Source organism: Balaenoptera borealis (assembly GCF_965194805.1).
Source record: "Balaenoptera borealis genome assembly, chromosome: 21".
Taxonomy (NCBI): domain Eukaryota; kingdom Metazoa; phylum Chordata; class Mammalia; order Artiodactyla; family Balaenopteridae; genus Balaenoptera; species Balaenoptera borealis.
This window is the reverse complement of record NC_138880.1, coordinates 5453543-5460537: the sequence shown is the minus strand read 5'-3', so window position 1 is coordinate 5460537 and position 6995 is coordinate 5453543. Positions and strand designations below refer to the sequence as shown.

Here is a 6995-nt window from a genome sequence, read left to right as displayed (position 1 = left end):
GGCTAAAATATAAGTACAAGGTTACCATATATTGAGCACTTGCTCTTCGCCAGGCATGGAGTTCACCTCTCCAGAGCAAGATAATACAGAAGATAATCAACACCCCTGCACCAACTCTCCAGTCTTGCCTTCCTCAATCATCCCGCCTGAGCTTGTGGGTTTCACGTGCTGTCAGCCTTCAAGGTTCAGGCATCACTTCCCCTGAGCCGTCTCTTTTCCTGATGTCTCCTCCCAAAATACCCTGAAGATGCTCCTGGCCTCCCCGGCCAGACTGTCAGCTCCCAGAGGCTGCACCTTCATCTCGTTCATCTTCGGATCCACCGTGCCCAGCACAGTACCTGGCACATGAGACGTGTCCCACACACCGCCAACCCCTGCCCCAGTGTTCGGTGAATGAATGTGGCACTCGGGCCAGAGAAGCTGAGCTGCCACAGCTGAGAGCTCCCTTTCCCACTCCCAGTTGGTCGGAGAGAGTGAAATGTTATTTACAGAAACACCAAGCCAAACAAGACCCTCCCTTCCCTGATACGCCGAAGCTGTGCTGAGAACAGCCGGGGGTCACCAAATGGCAGCCAGATGGTAACTGCCTGCCTCTCCCTAACTCCAGGGGCCTGGGGCAAAAGGCTAGGCTGCCCACCTGCTCCCAGGGACCTGGGAGCCTCCACTGTGGAGGGAGAGACCCAGACAGCTCCCTCCTCCAGAGTGTGCCCCCCTTGCAGCCAGCCCTCAGAGCTGAGCCTCTGCCGGTCCCCCACCAGTCTGCGGGACTCGCAAGGCCAGCTGGAGCTGCTCTCCGGCCCACCCTGCCCCAGTGGGTGCAGAGGTTGCTAGCCTCCCCCAACTTCTCCCATAACAGAGAGGTGTTAACTCCGCAGGACCAAGCCAGGGTAGTAGGGGGTGCTCATCCCTGGTGGGAAGACTTGAGCCCTAAAATAACTAGACTCGGATGGAGCAGGGGAGCCCTGGGGAGGGGAAGGGCTGCCTCCTCCGTGGAAGACGTCTGAGGACACTGGAGGAAAAGGGAAGGGATTTTCTGCAGTGTTTCCAAACAAAGACACCCGATCGGGCTTTGGGGAGAGCTCTGCTCCCCTCGGTTTCATTCAGCACCGCTCTCCCTCCTCCCACAGATGCAAGAGGCAACAGGCCCCCAGCTGGTTATCAGGTCCTCGAGCCGTGAGGGCCTCTGTACACCCCTCAGACATCTCGCTAGCAGGGCAAGGGGCCTACAAATCCTCCCTGACCCTCCCAGCTCTTTGTTATCTCGGAGGGAAGATTACATTTCTGTGTGGGGAGGCAAGGTGCCAGGCGTCCTCAGAGCAGGACAGAGTCAGCAAGGCGACTGCTTGACCCCCTCTGCCTGGAGCGGCTCGGAGCTGCCCTGGGGAGGCTCTCCCTCCAACGGCCCGGGGCCCATCCTGAAGTGGAGGGTCTGCATTTCAGGAAGAGGAAGGGGAGCTGGGCTGGGAGGAGAGAAGACTCGAGCTCTCAGTTATTCAGGATCCCCGTCTGTGGTCTGTGGACGGGCCGTTCGTTCGTTCCCTGGGTTTCTCACCTTCCCCATTGCGCTGTCTTTGGCGGTTTCCCTGAGAACAGGGGGTGGGAGAGCTATCAAGTTGACCACTTGCTTTCATTTTGGTTCCTTGCTACATCTACAGAGAAGTTTGTTCAGCACCAGGTCGATGCCATTCAACACCAACAGACAGGCATCAAAACCATTTTCTTTCTGTTCAAACCAAGGACACGTTCTTCAGCCTCATCTTTGGGGTTCAAGATAACCCTAAAGTGCTTCTAAATCAGAAGGCAAAAGGGCTGGATTTAAAAAACCCTGTTTCAGAAGAATCAGAGAGAGGAAGTGTGAACTAGTCTCTTTCAGTAACAAAGTGGGAAAGCAGTAGCTGAATGTTAAATACTGGATCGTCCTTCACTTGTCTTCCCAATCGTATTCCCTCAGACTGTATTTCCTCATCTAGTCACCCAGGTTTATAATCAAGCCCATCAACAATATAACGAAACAGCTCCGGAGGGGAGTCCTGAGCTAGGTCAAAGACATAGATAGGATCCGGGCCCTAGTACAGTTTAGCAGCTGGTTAGAGAGAAAGAGTAAAAAAGACAACTAACAGGGCTTCCCTGGTGGCGCAGTGGTTGAGAATCGGCCTGCCAATGCAGGGGACACGGGTTCGAGCCCTGGTCTGGGAAGATCCCGCATGCCGCGGAGCAACTAGGCCCGTGAGCCACAACTACTGAGCCTGCGCGTCTGGAGCCTGTGCTCCACAACGGGAGAGGCCGCGATGGTGAGAGGCCTGCGCACCGCGATGAAGAGTGGCCCCCGCTTGCCGCAGCTAGAGAAAGCCCTCGCACAGAAACGAAGACCCAACACAGGCAAAAATAAATAAATAAATAAATAATAAAAATAAAGGAATTCCTTAAAAAAAAAAAAAAAAGACAACTAACAAAGTAAGGTTAAATATCAAATCAATGGGATATACCAGAAGGTCAGTAGAGGTTCCAGGGACTGACAGAGCTGGGATTGGCTGGGAAGGCCCCTCCAAGGGGGAGGAGTGTGAGTTTGGCCTTCTTACAGGCCTGGAATGAGCATGATTTAAAATGAAGGAGGGGGACTTCCCTGGTGGCACAGTGGCTAAGAATCCAACTGCCAATGCAGGGGACACGGGTTCAAGCCCTGGTCCAGGAAGATCCCACATGCCACAGAGCAACTAAGCCCGTGCACCACAACTACTGAACCCACGCGCCACAACTACTGAAGCCCGCGCACCTAGAGCCCGTGCTCCACAACAAGAGAAGCCACCGCAATGAGAAGCCCGCGCACTGCAATGAAGAGTAGCCCCCGCTCGCCACGGGAGAAAGCCCGTGCGCAGCAGCGAAGACCGAACACAGGCATAAATAAATAAATTTATAAAAAATCATAAATAAAATAAAATGAAGGAGGCCTAATGGATGGGCAGCTTATATGGGAGGATAAATAGAGCCTGATCAGGAGCAGAAGGGTTGAAGGGCGGAGAGATAGGCTTATAGGGGGAATAACCCTATAAACAATGACTGAAGTCCATGTACTCCACAAATATGTGAGTTCCTGCTTTTTATTTAGTTTAATTTTCCTTCACTTGCATAAATATTTATTTATTTACTCTTCAGTCAGTCCATAAACATTTATTGAGCTCCTACTATGTGAATGACACTATAGTGATCACTATTCTTTCTCCTGCTAGTCCAATAAAAAAAAATAACTTGGGGCTTCCCTGGTGGCACAGTGGTTGAGAGTCTGCCTGCCAATGCAGGGAACAAGGGTTCGAGCCCTGGTCTGGGAAGATCCCACGTGCCGCGGAGCAACTGGGCCCGTGAGCCACAACTACTGAGCCTGCGCGTCTGGAGCCTGTGCTCCGCAACAAGAGAGGCTGCGATAGTGGGAGGCCCACACATGGCGATGAAGAGTGGCCCCCGCTTGCCACAACTAGAGAAAGCCCTCGCACAGAAACGAAGACCCAACACAGCCATAAATTAATTAATTAATTAATTTAAAACAAAAAACGTAAGGTTTCTTTAAAAAAAAAACAAAAAACAACAACTTGAAGGGAATTCCCTGGCGGTCCAGTGGTTAGGACTTTCACTGCTAGGGTCAGGTTCGATCCCTGGTTGGGGAACTAAGATCCCACAAGCCATGCTGCATGGCCAAAAAAAAAAAGAAGAAGAAGAAGAAGAAGAAAAAGAAAGAAAGAAGGAAAGAAAAAAAAAGAAATAACTTGGAGACCCTTTCCTTAAATGGTAGGGGCGGGAGTGGAGGGGGGTTATCTTATTCAGTTTTGAGCTTCCAGAATCTTGTGGGTTAGGTGAGAATGAGGGAACAGAACCTACCATTAACTTACATAGTAACTTTATTTATATCAAAACTAGCACTTTGAATGCACTGACATCCATTATTTCATTTGATTCTGGTGACAACCTTGTGAGGCAGTACCAACCAATTGGGGGAAAATATATAAACAGGCCTTGATTTCTTTCAGATGCATGACCTGCCCAAAATCAAACAGTTCATAAGTAGTGAGCCATAATGGAGGTGTCTTTCATACCAAGGATGACATACTTCTCACCCTGCCGGTGGTCCCCTACTGACACAGTGGGAGCGGTAGAAAAAAAAAAACTCTTTGCTCCTTCTTGGGACAGCCTGATTCCTCGAGTCTGAGCAGGTCCAAGAGTTTGTATTTTTTAGAAGTTCCTCGGAGGACAGATGTCCATCTGGATTAGGGAACCACTAGATTATACCACTCTGAGGAAGGACCCAGGGGAAAGGGCATTTTAGTCACTTTTCCTCGGGTTCCATAGAGTACTGGAGTGTGCGCTGGGTGGGCTCTGATTAATTTCCAAACCAACAACACCCCCCCGACTCCTCTCACTCACTCTTTGCTTCCGAAACGTTCTCCGCAGGCTGAAGACTTCTGGAGGCCAAGAACGGTGCTGTAGAATTGACAAAACCCAGCTCCCTGGACCACAAAACCTAGGCTATGTGGCTGGGGAAAGTGAAGGGTCTGAGGAGGGAGCAGACCTTCTCATGAATAAAAGCAGCTTGGATTTACTGAGTAACTATGTGCCAGGCTCTCATTTAATCCTCAACTCTATACGGAAAGTACTCTTATCCCCCTTTTACAGATGAGAAAACTGAGATGTAGAGCGAGAACATCGTTTCCCCAAGGCACACAGTCTGACTCCAAAGCCCGTGCTACCATGTGCAATCTCAGGGCTACTGCGTCTCCCCACCTCATCCCCACAACTGCTCATTCGGCCACCGCCCGAAATTTGGGCGCGCTCCTGGCGGTGCTCAGATGGAGGGGCACGCGCGCCAAAGGAGGCCAGACCGCAGGAAAGGAGCAGCGGAGCGCGGGGCGGCTCAGCCCGCTCCCCCTTCTCGGGGGCCGCGGCTCGGAAACTACAAGGCCCAGCAGGCAGCTGCAGGGGGAGGAGGAGGAGGTGGGACCAGCGCGGGGTGGGAGTGAGAGAGCGAGTCCTCGCGCCCCGCCGGCGCACAGCGCTCGGAGCGCTCCTGCGGGCACTGGTGCGGCGGCTTCGGCGGCGGCGAGCGGGAGCCCGAACTCTGGTCCAGCCGCAGCGCGCGGAGGAGCCCGGGCTGTGCCCGGAGCTGGGCGGCGACGTCCGGACAGGACCGAGACTCCGCTTAGCGCATTGCGGCGACCTCGCCTTCCCCGGCCGCCAGTGCGCGCCTCAGCTGGAAGAGCGGCGGAGCCCGAGGACTTTTCTCTGGTCCGAGGGGCGCCCCGCGGGGCGCAGGGGACCAGTGCGGCAGTCGGGCACGCCGCGGCGCCGGGGCCCCCGCAGGGCTATGGAGCCCGGGCTGCCAGAAGCGTGAGGGCCGCCGCCCGGTGCTGGAGAGGGGGGCCACGGGGTCTGGAGATCCCGGGCGGCGGACCGGAGCCCTCCCCCCGCCCCGCCTCCGGGGCACCAGCTTCGGCTCCATTGTTCCCGCCCGGGCCGGAGGCGCCGAGCTCCGAGCGCCACTGGGAGTCGAGCGCCGGCCGTGGGGCTCTCGCGGCCCCGCCAGGACCCGAGCGGAGCCCGGGGGCGGCGGGCCGGAGCCGGGGACGCGGGCGCCCGCCCGCCCGCACAAGCCACGGCGGACCCTCCAGAGGCGGAACCGCAGCGCCGAGTGAGGTAAGAGCCGCGGCGCCCCCGGATCCGGGGCGGGCTCCGCGTCCTGAGCGGCCCCCGGCGCTGGAGCCTCCCGGCTGCGCGCTCTCCCCGGCCGCAACCCAGTCGGGTCCGGCGCCTCCCTCCACTCGTTACCCGCCCCCCTCCACCCCCGGCTCCCTCCCCAGCGCTCGGCGCCCCCCTTTTGTCTCCCCTCCCTTCCCTCCACTCGCGTCGCCTCCTGCGCCCCCTCCCCGAGCCGGTCCCGCCGATCCGCCAGCCGCCCAACTTTTCCGCCAACTCGCGCTGGCGAGGTGGCGAGGCGGCGGCGGCTCGGCGGTGAGTCCGGGGAGGGACAGGGCCGGGGCCGAGGCGGCGGCGGCCCTCGGTTTCCTGGGACTGGGGAGGCGGGCGGGAGTGGGCATCGAGGTGGTGTGTGTGTGTGTGTGTGTGTGTGTGTGTGTGTGTGTGTGTGCGCGCGCGCGCTGCATTCCACTCCATCTCCTTTTAGTCCCCCCGTGGGGACTCACCCCAATCCAGCAGGTAGCTTTGGGTGGCGCGCTAAAAATCCAGGGTCTTTCTAAGTCCTTTTCCACCTCCGGGAAGGTCTGGGGTCGCGGTTGCGGGTGGGTGAGCGGCTGGGGGCCTGAAGGGGGAAGGAAGTGGAGGGGTAGGTTAGATTCTCTTCGAATAGGTTTTAAGGGGGTGTCGTCACCAAATGGCTGAATCTGCTTTAGCGGAGAGCGAGAAAGGAATTCCCTTTTCCAGAGGCGCTTATCTTCGACTTAGTCCATCTCTGAAAGGATCGGAAGTTTGGGGAAGGGGAGGGCGCCCAGCGGGTGATGTTAAGCCCCATTATGGGGTCGGGGGGGAGGGGAATGTTCAGTTCCAATCTGGTTCGAGGAGGTGGGGGAAGGGATGAGGGTTTTGTCCCGTGCGGTTCACTCGGCTGCGAGGCAGGTTGCTTCTCGGGCCCAGAACCCTCTGCCCCCGCTCCGCTTTCCCGTTATGTTTGGGGTTAGGAGAAGAGGGCCTAGAACGCTCATTTGCAGAGGAATTTATTGACTTTGTAGTTGGAGTTCATTTAACTCATAGCCTATGAAGGCAGCCAGACGCCTTTGGGCGGGGGGCGGGGTGGGGAGGGCGATGGGGAGCCGTGAAGCCTGCTTCTCCTTTCTGGGCCCAGAAGCTTTAGCCCTTTTCAAAGTTTCTGCGGTGTCTTTCTCCCCCACCACTCCCCCCCGCCCCCATTTTCCAGATGTAGCCGCCGCATCTGGTTCCGTTTCACCCCACACGGGTACACCGCAGTCACAAGGACATCCCTCTTCCTCCCTCCCCCC

At 56.6% G+C, this 6995-nt stretch overlaps 1 protein-coding gene across 4 annotated transcripts in view; it reads left to right on the top strand.

The window, feature by feature from the left end:
- The first annotated feature begins 5050 nt into the window (after nucleotides 1-5050).
- Nucleotides 5051-6995, top strand: part of FGFR1 (fibroblast growth factor receptor 1) — a 48454-nt gene continuing 46509 nt past the window's right edge. For 2 of the 4 annotated variants that reach the window (XM_082374647.1, XM_082374646.1), the window contains exon 1: nucleotides 5051-5679. The gene's annotated coding sequence lies outside the window, so the exon portion shown is untranslated. The remainder of the gene's footprint in view (nucleotides 5680-6995) is intronic. The other 2 variants (XM_082374648.1, XM_082374649.1) reach the window with 2 other exon arrangements.